Here is a 14,019-nt window from a genome sequence, read left to right on the forward strand (position 1 = left end):
ATTTACATTTTCAGGATATTATAGGGTACAGTTTCCTACCATCTTGGCTGCCTTCCTTCTGCCTTTTCAAAGCTCCCCTGATGAACATTTATAGGCAGTCAAACTATAAAGAGAAAATATCTATGCTAAAGAGAGAGACAAGACTTCGGACTACCGCATGCCACTCAACTTTGGAATTATTCCCATATTCTTCCTCTGCTGGGAAATCACTGATTCTTTTGGTCAGGTGTGGACTTCCTAATTTCGATAGTAACCACAACATCTGATAATTGAGCATCTACTTTGTGCCATGCACTGTATTTATTGCTGGGTAGAGTAAAGATAAATTTGACATAGAATCACCGCTCAATGGTTTAACAATTCTCCACAGGCTGTGATACATGCTTGAAGAGAGATGCAAAAAAAAAAAAAAAAAAAAAAAAAATGAAGAAGAAGAAAAAGAAGATTTTCAAAGCAGCATAGTGCAGAGCAGGCTTTCCCAACCTCAGCACTATTGCCATTTTGGGCTGAATAATTCTTTGTTATGTAGGGATGATCTGTGAATTGCAGGAAGTTTACCAGCATCCCTGGCCTCTACCCACTAGATGCCAGTAGCATGACCTCAGTTGTGACAATAAAAGTATCTCTAGACATTGCCAAATATTTCCCTAGGGGCAAAATTGCCCCCAGTTGAAAATGACTGGTCTAAAAGTTAGAGCCCTGGCTTAGGTATGAGTCAGATTTCGAGATTTTGGGGAGGTAAGTCAATCTCTCTGTTCCTCCTCTTCAAATATGGAAATAATAATATCTACCTTATATGGTTATTGTAAGGATTAAACGAAATCATGGATATAGAACCACTTAACAAAGTGTTTGACACATGTAAAAGCTTGTTTAACATTTATGTGACACTATGTGTTGAACCCATCAACCATCTATCAGTTTGTTGAACTGCAGTGGCTTGTGTGTTGCTGTGATGCTGGAAGCTATGCCACTAGTGTTTCAATTACCCATGGTGGACAGGTTTTGGTGGAGCTTCCCTACAAGGCAGATGAAGAAGAAAGGTCTGGCGATCTAGTTCCAAAAATTAGCCAATGAAAACCTCATGGATCACAACAGAATGTTGTCCGTACAGTGCTGGAAGATGAATCCCCTAGGTTGAAAGGCACTCAAAATACACAGTGGCTGCAACAATAGTCCTGAGCATACCAACGATCCATCGTGAAGATGGCACTGAGCCAGGAAACATTTACTTCTGTTGTACACGGGATCGCTGTGAGATGGAGCCTACTGTATGGTAACTAACCACAACAAGAACAATACATTAGGTACTCCCCAGGTACCAGGCATTTTGCTAGGTGCTGGTGAACACTGGTAAACAAAACAAACAAGATCTGGCTCTTATAAAGCCTGTCGTCTATCTGTACCTTAAAGCCACTGTTATTGCAGTGATCACACTGTCTTGCAAATAGGATCTGTTTACACTTTGTGCCTTCACTAGGCTCTGAGTTACATTAAAGACAGAAACAAGTTTATATTTATATTCATAAGTATATCCCAGAGCACCCCCATAGTGCTAAGCATATAGTAGGTGCTTGAAATTTGTTTGTTGAATGAAGGAATGAAGGGAATGAAGACTGAGTAGTTGTTGCTTGGACTCCAGAAAATTCCACTCTTTGAGCCTTGAGTGAATGGTTGGCCCTGGCTCTATGTTCACTTTACTTGTACAGCATGAAGGTGGCAGTTCAGGAAGGTTTGGATCTCAATTTGAAGATATTGGAAGGCGAAGAGAGACACCCCCTTTTTTCCCCTCTCTCTTGTATTTATAATTTCATTAAATGTGAATTTTAAAAAGGTAAACTAGGAGAAGGCAAAAGAGATAGACAAGTAAAATTTTATTGAGTATCCAGGAATGCTAGATGATTCTGTAACTAGACGCTTATTCACTTATTTACCTAACCAAAAAAAAAAAAAAAAAACAACAACAACAAAAAAACCAAACCCTTTGCCGTTGAGTTGATTCCAACTCATAGCGACTCTATAGGACACAGTAGAACTGCCCCCATAGGGTTTCCAAAGAGTGGCTGGTGGATTCTTAACTGGTGACCTTTTGGTTGGCAGCTGAGCTCTTAACCACTACACCACTAGGGCTCCTTTCATTTGCTTACTCACCCATTATTCGTTCATTGGAAATATTCACTGAGCTTCTACTCTGGATCCCTTCCTGCACCCAGCCGCTCAGGTGAGTTTCTTGATTGTCCTGTGCACCCTGCCTTCTCAAGGCTTTTCCATGTTTTCTTTTCTCTTCCCAGGACACTCATCCTAGTTAATTCCCCTTCGTTTTTAAGATCTCAGTTCGAATTTAGCTTTTTCAGAGCTTACTTTCCCTGACACTCTCCACCCCTACTCCATTCCAAATTAAAGTAGGGTCCTCAGCCTTGAGTGCTCAATATCCCTGAACTATTTTATTAGGTTTGTACCTATTGAACTCCACTAAATTGTAAGGCCCATTAGGGCTACAGTTGTATCCATTTTTTCCCACCACTGTTTCCCTACTTCTCAGCACAGCACCTGTTATATAATAAAAAAACAAGCCAGTTGCCTTTGAGTTGACTCCAACTCATGGTGACCCCATGTGTGTCAGAGTAGACCTGTGCTCCAGAGGGTTCTTAGTAGCTGATTTGTCAGACGTAGATCGACAGGCCTTTCTTTGAAGGCATGCCTGGGTGGAGTTGAACCTCTAGCCTTTTAGTTAGCAGCCAAGCATGTTAACTGTTTGCATCACCCAGGGACTCCTGGCATGTAATAGGTATCTGGTAAATTTTTTCCAACTCACTGAATGCTGCCTCACTGAATGAATGAATGAACAAATGCCAGGCACTGTGCAAGTTTCCCTTTGCTCTTCTTCAGTGTTCTAAAAAGTGTGGGACTAATCATGATGCTGACCTCAGCAGATGCACCTTTGCCAGGCAGGTTGTCTAAAGTTGAGCAGTGAGTGTTCTGTGAGTGCAGGAGTGGGGGTGACATAGAGCTGGGAGAGGATGGATAAGAGGGCCAGCCTTCTGCTAAAATTGGACCTGAAATCATCTTAAAACAGAGCTCCCTTCCTCTACATAAAGCACTTCAATGACTGCCTACAAAGTAAAAATCAGTCCTTTGCTCCCTACCTAACACATGCATCCGCCCTTTCCCGGTCCATTTGAAACTAACATCATTTAATTCTTAAGTATATTTTTCTAGGCAGAACCACTTCCTCTAGTCTGGTCAGGAGTTAGGTTAGCCTTTGGGTTTCCTTTGGCTCATTAGTAATAGTCATGATGTGTGGGATGAGGGTGCCAAGTGATGGGCAAATATACTTTTAACGTATCTAGACTTAATTACCAAAGTCTATAAAATCAACTTTGAAATGTGCATATTTGTTAACAGTCCTTGGGCTGCTGAGAGGACTGGCATTTTTTTTTTTCTTTTAATAAATGAAAGCAAACAGCCTTTATCCAGGCTTGCAATGTACAGAGTGAAATATTAACCACCCATCTCTTATGAATACTTCCCCTGCTCTGCCTGGGCTGGAGTTCTGGTGATTTGTGGCAGTGACACCTTTGGGTTCAGCAGGGAGAGGAGACTTGCTTGTTTTCTGGTGAATGTGAAGCAAGGCCTTGCTCACATTGTGCCACTGCCCACCAACTCTGAAAATACATCTTGTCGCACCAGACTGGAGGCCAATGGGGCAGCATAATGCAGCACGTTGCAAAGCTAATAACTGAAACTCTAGCATGAATATTTGTCATTTTGGAAAGCTATTCCTTTTTCTTGTGGCTGAGGCTGGAAAGAAAGACCGATGGCCAGCCTAGAATGGAGGGAGTGAGGAGAGAGTGGGAAATTGAGATGGGGGGAGATGTCGGTAAGTATGCCGCCATCCATTTCCTAAATTGCAGATGCAATTTGAATGAATGCCTATATTCCCCACCCCTTTCAGGGAGGCCTGTGAAGGTAACTCTAAGTGAATCCCCATTAAGCAATTTAATTATGAAATATGAGAAGGCCACTTTTCAGCATCATGTAGTGGAGGTATCATCTGCGGGTAGAATTTTCATTTCTCTGTTTTCAGCAACCTGGAATTAGACTTGCTTTGTTATTAACAACACTTGTTTGTACAGTGGTCTCGGTAATTAAACCAAAATGTCACTACATCCATATGCCTTTTCATATTCCGTTTCCTTGTCTAAAGGTTTATCCCATAGGAGGAAGTACCCCCAGTTTCAGTCAAATTCTACTTTGGCCTTGGGGAAAAAGAAAACTTGCCTTTTTGAAAGTTTTAAACTGTAGGACAATTAAAATTATTTATACACAATCATGCAACACAAGTAATGAGATGATTAAAATATTCTTAATGACTTTGCATTTTCCAATTGTTTGACATGATGTAGCAATACATATTTATGATTTTAATTATTGTTTTGGCGTCAGAAAATGTTTGTTTTTTAATGATCAGCAGGGTTCATGAGCGTTGATATGTTGACTTCTTGATTCTTTCCTCACACTATTAACAATTACTATCGTCTGCTGGGATGGGGAAGTAATTTAACAAATTAATTTAAGCATGTTTATAGTCTTTAAAATAATATAATACTAAGGTCTCTTATTTATTTATTTATTTAAGTAATCCTTGAGCCCACAGGGTCTGGAACATGAGACCATAAAGGAATCCATATAGCATATAGAGGCAATTAACTTGTGTAATGGGAAGAGTCCTATCTGCCTCCATTTCTTTCTTTACCTCTTTCCCATCTTGGTGGGAGAGGGGTGACTCCAAGGGGCCAAAGCCAACCCCTCCATGTGTGTTGTGGTACCCTTTTTCCCCTACAGACCTCACTTCATCAGTCATTCTTCTGTTCTTCAGCTTCTGCCACTCCTTCTCTCTCAGCCGAAAAAAAAAATTCATGTCCCTCCATGAGTATAGAACAAAATCATGAGAAAATCCTTCCCTGTGCTTACATTGCTGACTCTCTATCTCTCACCCTCTCTCTTCCTTTTCACTTTCCAGTAGTCTTCTCTTTCTTATTTACCGTTCATTCTTCGGGAGTCCCTGGGTGGTGCGAATGGTTAACAGGCTCAGCTGCTAACTGCAAACAGTTGGAGGTTGGAGGTTCAAGTCCAACCAGAGGCACCATGGAAGAAAGGCCTGGTGAGCTACTTCTGAAAAATTAACTATTGAAAACCCTGTGGAGCACAGGTCTACTCGGCACCCAAGAGGTCTCTGTGAGTTGGGGTTGACTCAAGGGCAATTGACATTCATTCTTTAACCTACAGCAATACACCTTTCACTCCATTTCTCCGTGGAAAAAGTTTTTCCCTGGTCTTCAGTGGTCTCCATTTTATTTCACCTAATGAAGAGTTGTCAGCCCTTATGTTGCTGCTTTCTGTGGCAGCAATACCTGTGGAAATCCTGAACTCTTGGTGTCTGTGAAGTCACATCTTCCTGGGTTTCCTTCTCTTCCTTTTTGGATTTCCTTTCCTCCATGCAGCCTTAAATACTGGTATTCCCCAGGATTCTAACTTGAGCTTTTTCCTCTTCTTTAAATTTTTTTCCCTCTATATTCATTCCTTAAATAATTTATTCAGAGTAAGCGTTGCTTTTGGTCATGATGGCGTGACTGGGAGCCAGAGAGTTTGGAAGAAATAAATATAACATTCAGAGTCCAGTCTTTGAATTTTGGTTCTGCCACTTTCTAACCTAGTAGCAGATTTACCAGCCTAACTGAGCTTTACTCTGATGACTCCCAATGTCTCCAGTTCATAATATTCTTCTGAAATCCAGCTGAGCATAGCTTTCCGTACATTGGGAATCTCCAGTGAGATGACCCACAGGCATGTAAACTTATTATGTATGAAACTACCATCTGGTTCCTTGTCCAACCCACCGCTAACACTGGTTGATCTCTGTATCCTCTTCCCTCTCTCTTAATGAGGGCACTATGACACATTCAGGAATCGTGTTCACTATTCCACCTTCCTTTCCTCCCTTGTTGATTCTACCTAATGTTCATCCATATGTCCTTTCCTTTTCATTTTTATTGTTACCACTTTAGGTCAAGCCTCATCAATCAAAGCTTAATTATTGAATTAGGTATTCATATAGGTCTACTTGCCTACATTCTAGGTTTCCCCCCAGTCTATTTACAAAATTGACAAAATGATACTTCTAAAACATAAGTCCTTCAAAATACCTTATTAATTTCAGGAAAAAAAAATTAAACTCATCAGTAAGAACACAACATTGCTAATGAATTTCCTTGCCTTTTTCTACAGCTATTCCTCAACTGATGCCCAATGGTAACCACATATACTGAACTCCTTGTGTTTCCAAGAATTTCCCATAATTTCTTTCACCTCTGTGCCTTTACACTGAAATCAGCTTCTACAAGAACTATCCTTCCATTCATTCTTCACCTGAATAATTCCTGCTTATATTTCAAAACTCAGTCATCTTAAATTCTTTCTAGAATGGTCCAGGAAATAAATACACAATCAACACATACACCTCCACCCTGCCATCCACCTGGCCCTTTGTGTCTCTTCAGGGAACTTGCACTAAAAATTAGTCCCTCCTTTCAGCCTTCACCATCTGCCTCTCCACTGTCTTCTTCCCTTCATCTGAAACTTTCTCTAGTCTTTGACAATTCAATAAAACAAACAAGAAAAAAGCTTCCTCTTTTATCTTCAGCCATTTCTACTACTACCCTATCTCTACTCTCTTATCGCATTTCCTTCTTTAAAAAAAGTTATTGTAGTAAATATATGTGTAATAAAACATTTGCAATTTCAACATTCAGTGCATTAATTCTGTTCGTCGTGTTTTTCAGTCATCACCATTATCTGTTTCCAAAATTCTCCATAAACCTTGACAGAAGCTCAATGTCCCCTAAGCAGTGGCCCTCTTCTCCTTCCCTAACACCTGCCTCTGGTAACCACTAATAAACTTTGGTCTCAATACACTTGCTTATTATAAATATTTCATATAAGTGGGATCATACAATATTTGTCCTTTTGGGACTGACTTATTTTCACTCAATATAATGTTTTCAAGGTTCACCCATGTTGTAGAATGTATCAGGACTTCATTTTTCTTCAGGACTGAGTAATACTCCATTGTATATATATTCCACATTTTGTTAATATATTCATCTGTTGATGGGCATTTGAGTTGTTTCCATCTTTAACTACAGTGAAGAGTGCTACAATGAACACTGGTGTACATGTATCTGTTTGTGCTCCCGCTTTCAATTCTTTTGAGTATCTACCTAGAAGTGGAATTGTATGGTAGTTCTATGTTTAAGTTTTTGAGGAACCACCAAACTGTTTTCCACAGTTGCTGTACCATTTTACAATGCCACCAGCAATGGATGAGGATTATAATTTTTCCACAACTTGCCATTACCTGTTGTTTTCCATTTTTTAAATCATAGATATCTTAGTGGGCATGAAGTGATATCTCATTGTGGTTTTGACTTTAATTTTCCTGATGACTAATGAGGTCGAACATTTTTTCATGTGCTTATTGGAAGTGAAAGTCTTATCTCTGAAAACTATAGAACGTTATGGAAAAAAATTAAAGAAGACCTAAACAAATGGAAGGTTATTCCATGCTCATGGATCAAAAGACTTAATGTTGTTAAGATTTCATTACTACCTAAAACAATCTATAGATTCAAGGCAAGCCTCATCAAAATGCCAACAGCCTCCTTTGCAGAAATAAAAAAAGCCAATCCTCAAATTTTTATGGAAGGTCAAAAGCTCCAAATAGTCAAAACCATCTTGAAAAAGAAGAGCAAAGTAGGAGGACTCACACTTTCTGATCTCACACCCCTCTTTCTTATGCAAGCATCTTAGTAGTGTGAGTCTTTTATGCTTGTTGGTTTAACTTCCTCCTTTCCTCTTTACACCTCAATCTTCAACAATGTGGCTTCCATCTTTATCTGCACTAACAAGGCAGTCAATAATGACTTCACATTGCCAAATTTAATTGGCACGTTTTGGACCTTATCTTATTTGTTCTCTTGCCACCATTGGCACTTTGTAATAATCTCCCTTTTAGAACTCTTCTGCTTTGGCTTTTGTGGTATCTTCCCTTTTCCTAACTCAATGACTGTGTCTTCTCAGTGTCTTTCGTAGATACTCTTTCGTTTCTCTCTCTCAGTTTTGTTGCCCCACCCCCTAAGGCTGTCTATAAGCCATCTTTTCCCACACATACACATTTTGCCTGGGTTAGCAATACTAGGGGATAGTTTTTAAGGAATTCCTATATGTAAATTATTCTCAAATTCCTGTATGTAAATTATCCCCAAATATATATCTTTGCATTTGATCTCTCCTTTTAACTCGAGACTCTAGTTTCCTCCTGATTCTGAATCTCTCCATCTAGAGACTCTGCTGCTGCTGCTGCTGTTGTTAGCTATAGTTGAGTTGCCCTTGACTCGTGACAATCCCATACACAATGGAACTAAATGCTACCTGATCCTGCACTATCCCTGTGATCATTTGTGGATCAGACCACTGTGATTTACGGGGTTTTCCTTGACTGATTTCTGGAAGTAGATCGCCAGACTTTTCTTCCTAGTCTGTCTTACTCTGGAAGCTCCACTGAAACCTGTCCAGCATCTTAGCAACATGCAAACCATCACTGTCAGATGGGTGGTGGTTGCTCATAAAGTTTACTAGCTGGAGATTTAACCTGGGTGTCCCACATGGAAAGAAAGAATTCTACCATTGAGCCACCAGTGCCCCCATAGAGACTCCATAGTTACCTAGAATTCAGCATGTTTAAAACTGATTGCATTATCAGCTCCCCACCCCAGCTTGTTCCCCTTCCTATATTCACTATCACATAACATCTCAGTGCCACTCTCTGCTTTATAGGCTTGTTGTGATGGTTAAATGAACCAGTATGTGAAGGTGTTTGGCACAGGGCCTGGCAAATACATGTTTTGGTTTGTTTTTATTACTATTGTTACCATTATCTCAGCTAGTGATTCCACTGCACTTACCCCAGCCAGAATATGGTAAGTAATCACCAGGTCTAGCCTTTCATACCTGTCTAGAGGTCACTTCCAAAGCTACCTGCATCACAAGTTTTGCTCTAGCAGGACTCAAATATTTTAGTATTTTTAAAAAACCTCTCTCTTTTTCTTGTACTGTCCCCTATGCCTGGAATTATCTCCTTTTCTTTCTTTGCCTGTTTAATTTTCTCTTTATGCCTCTACACCCAGTTCAGCATCGCCTCCTTCAGGGAGCCTTCCTTGCCCCAAACCCCTTAGTATGATTTGGATGCCTCTTCTCTGTAGTAACATAGCCCCCTAGGCTTTTCGGTTATCACACACAGACTTCCACAGTGAACTATAAGTTGCAAGGACCATGTCCTATTCATCTTTTTTTCCTTTCACCCAGCACAGTGCCTGGCATATATTGGGTATTCAATAAATATGAGCTAAACTAAACTGTCAATTCAGTTTAATCATTGCATGGTAACAACCTCACAACTTTAAGCTATGTCTCTTCATATGTTTGAGAACCCTACTGTTACAAGTTACAGAACTGTACACAAATCCGCATTAAATTTTCTTCATGTTAGAATTCATATGTATTTTGTAAACTAAGGAAGAGGCTTTTTCAGGTCCTGGACTTCCCATTTTTAACTTGATGATCAAGGCATCAAAGTTCTAAGTATATATTTAACCTGAACCTGTAAAACTTCAGACCTTCAATAATACAGTCCCCAGAATCCATGGATTCATTTAATCCATACTGCTCAGTGTGGTCTATTTTTATAGTATTTTTATTTTTACTTTAAAAAGTGGTTTGCAATATTTTTCCTAATTATAACTAGAGTAAAGCTCGATATGGTAGTATTGGAAAGCATGGAAATTTACAGAGAAAGAAAACAAAAATCAGCCATAAATCCATCACCAAAGATAACTATGTTAAAATTTGGCATGTGTTGTTCCAGGGTTTTCCATATTTTTTTCTTTACAAAAATACCACAATTGAAATAGTGTTTTGAGGTCTGCTTTGTTTTCCTCTTAGCAATGTGAGAACAACAATTTTCCATGCCAATAAAGATGTGCCTATAATGTTATTTTTAATTTCTATTTGGTATTTTATTGTGTGGATATAATCCTTTATCATTAAACATTAAACTTGTCTCCAAAATTTTAATAAATTTTTAATTCACATATCTTTGCTATATTACCTATTTAAGTGTTATTTGTATTATGGGATATTTATATACACATACAGGTATAGTGTTTAACCACATGGATACATTTTAGACCGTTCGCTTGTTTATGTGGATATATCTCTTGCAACATTGACAGATGGCCATGGTGATTCTTGTCTCCAAACTCTGTAGCTGGGATAAAAATAGTATTTTTTTTCTAGATTTCGGGTGCTGATTTTGCAAGTGATTCATTATGTGGAATTGGCAAGTCATGCAACTGTGTGTTCCTTGGTTTTGTACCTGCAGAACGGAACTAGTAATATTTGCCTTTAACTTCTGTGGTGAAGGTGGGAGAGAATATCTAAGCACCGAGAAGAATGATGACCACATTTGGTTTCATGATTATTATTTTCTAATTTTTCTCACTGCCTTTCTTACTGTGATTTGGTTCGGTGTTGTTGGTTCGCCCATGCTCTCTTATCATGAATGAATGATAACTCTTTGATACAATTTCCTTCTCCCTCTCCACTTTTTGTTTATATGCGTGCTGTGGCTTTCTTTCATTTTTATAAAAAAATGTTTTGTGCTACATGGGAAAACATAATAAATATATTTCTAAATTAAGTTTCAAAATGAGCTATTGTTTCAAAGTGAACCTTAAAATATAAGAAATCTCTGAAGTGGAGAAAAAAAGGAAATGGATGGATTAAATGAGATGTAGCCACCACAGGGGACATTCTACTTCATAGATGTCCCAGAAATCTCAATGAAATATTACATAATTTATGCATGTTCATAAATAATCCATCTCAACCTTCTTCTTTAAGGAGCCAGTTTTCAAGTGTATAAACCAAGCAATCCTGGTAACCCACCTCCAGCATGAGATGGGGGAAATATATTTCAAGTTTAAAAAATGACTTCATGGGTTGTGGTTAATGGAATATTTTCCAGTTTCTTTACTGAGGCCAAAGGGACATTAGAAAATGCATACCCTTTGATCATTTATTAATGCACTATGCTCTGAGCCTGTTAAAATAATTTTAGCATTCAGAAATTGGCTTATGAGAATGGAAGAAGCTTGAGAGGATAGCTGAGTTGTATTTTGAAAAGTGCTTTTGCCGTCCTGGCTGAAGCGTGCTACATAATCCTCACCCCAGCTATAATTAGACATAGGTATCACTATTACAACTCTAGTTTTATTAGTGGGAAAAAAAGAAGCAGAGGACATAAAGGGCCATTGTTTTGCTTCTTGAATGATTCAGAGTCTGTACAAAGGAGAAAGAGCACTAGGTTCTGATCCAGAATTCTAACTGTCCCACCATCCTGCATTCCAAGCCTCATAAGTAACTTAAAGTATTAAAGGATACATATTTCCCTTCATTGATGGATGAGGGTCTTGCCTTAGCTACGATAGGAGCCTCACATGTACCTAAAAACTGGGGATTAGCCCCGTGGTGACCAGACATGATCGTTCCTATCTTTCCTGAGAGATTTTCCCTGGGTGAAGAACTCATCCATCATAAGTGAAAACACGATCCAGTTCAGTTTTATAAAACACAGGATTGGTCTCCCAAATGTGCACATCTGGAAATCTTATCTAGCCCCGCATAATGATCAGTGTTTAAGCATAATCTGTGTGTAAGTGAATTCAGCTGAGCGTCAGTTTGCCTTTCAGCTTTTGCTGTCTGAAGCCTTGGTGCTACTCAGCTCTCTTTTGTTAGATTTTACTGTCTGCGCAAGAAAATTAACAGGACTCAGAACAAGAGGCTCAAAACTGATGATTTTTATGAAGACTATGGCTGTGCTTCTCACCATAAAATTGTACAGGCTCTATAGCACCATGGGCTAGCTCAGCAGCTTTTAGAGCTATGAGTCAGCTCTTGGGGTCCTGTGGACTAGGCTGTCTTCTGATTTTAGGCACACATGTCTATGAAGAAAGTTGGGTATCGCATGAAGGCACAGAATTCTTGTTCTTTATGTATTAGGGGCAAAGAGAGTTCCAGATGCTTTGTGTGTGTTATCTCAATTAATCCCCACAGCAATCTTGAGAACAGGCATTATCACCCCGTTTTACAGATGACAAAGCTGATATTCAGAGGGCGAATTGATGTGCCTAGAAAGTGATGCAGCAGAGATTTAAACCCAGGTCTATAATTCATGGATTTTCCCTCTAATTTCTTTCAAAAACATTGTGTACCTCAAGACTCCACCAGTTGGTATTTACTGACTCTTTTTCTTTTGTTAAATGTCTGGGAAAAATGAATGGAAAGCCATCTCTGTCGAGAATTGGCATATATGGAAGGACCACATGGAAGTACATTGGGGTGGCTGCTGGCTTGCCTAGTGGATGGATGATGTCTTGCAGACCCAAATTGAAGGAATTGCACATTTCTCTGTCATCCTCTTGATTTCCACGTAGATTATCACTGATGGACTTCTCTTTATTTGAAGCAGTGCAGTGGATTATGTCATCATCAGCCCCTTCCTGAACAGCTGCTTATAACCTCTCTGTGGTTTTGCAGAGGGCTTCATCCTTTATTGGAAGCTCTGATTCCCTCAATAATGACAGGTGAATATGGAAATAAATGCCATTTCCAGAGGGAGTCCTGCTACTTCTTGCTGTCTCTGCATCTCTTAGAATTGAGAGCATTTTAGTTTTATCAAGATATTATTGAGTATATTGCATTAGTTAAGAGCTTGGGCTGTGCTCATGCAGATCTATGTTTAAATTGTAACTCTGTCACTTCTAAGCTCTGAGATCAGGGCAAGTTGTTTTATTTATTTTTTAATCTGTAAAATGGGGATGTTTATAATTCCTTACCTCATAGGGTTGTTTTGAAGCTCAAGTAAGATAATGATGGCAAAGCACCTGGCACAGTGCCTGACAATGTTAACACTAATCTGTAAAATTTTTTTTTACATCCCCGTGATACATAGGAAGAGATTGACGTGTGTTAAGCATCGCAAGGCAGTAATCAATATAGATGTGCCAGGGTGATAAGATTATCAGCATTTTAATTTAAACAAAATATCTCTGAGACTATTATTACATTGCTGTTTCAGTATAAAAGTGGGGACCCACGCCCCAGAATCAATGTAATCCAAGTCTGCCCTTAGAACTAGGATTCATAATGATATTTATGATTTCAGTATTTATGCCCCCTAGCTCTTGTGATCATTGTTAGTAGATATGGCCTGAAAACATCCAAGGAAGTTCATCTTGTGACAACCCAGACCAAAGATGACAAATCAAAGGAAACAAAAAGAGGAAATGAATTGTTCTTTGCTACATATGGAAACATGATTGTTGTTTGGGAATATACTTTTCCAGACAAGGAGGTTGAATTCTAATGAGAACCGCATTCAGTTTCCTGTGGGAAGAGGGATGACAGGACCATCCTTGTGAATGGAAAAGTGAAGGAAGCAGGGTGATGATCCAAGTAATGTTATCACTATCATTTAGGCCTGCTGAGTTCCCAAGAGACACATTGCGCTTCTTCTAAGTCTCCAGGCCTGTCACATGGAATCCGTGTGTCAGATCCAGAAGGGACCTTAGCAAACACCTTGTCAAAACTTCTCATCTGAAGAGCAGAAACTTGAATTGCCCAAGTTTATGCAGGTGGTAAGTGGAGGAATCACGACTTGAACTTTCTCTATAGCTCCTAGCCTCATGCTCTTTCCACTCTGAAGTGGCGTCTCCCTGCTCTAGACAGGTTTGAAAAAGTTACCTTGAGGTCATGGAAGCTCCATAGACACATCCAAACTCCCTGAGGGACTGAATTGCTGGGTGGAGGGCTGTGGGGACCATGGTCTCAGGGAACATCTAG

The sequence above is a fragment of the Trichechus manatus genome, unplaced genomic scaffold (genome assembly GCF_000243295.1).
Source record: "Trichechus manatus latirostris isolate Lorelei unplaced genomic scaffold, TriManLat1.0 scaffold00141, whole genome shotgun sequence".
In the NCBI taxonomy this organism is placed as follows: domain Eukaryota; kingdom Metazoa; phylum Chordata; class Mammalia; order Sirenia; family Trichechidae; genus Trichechus; species Trichechus manatus.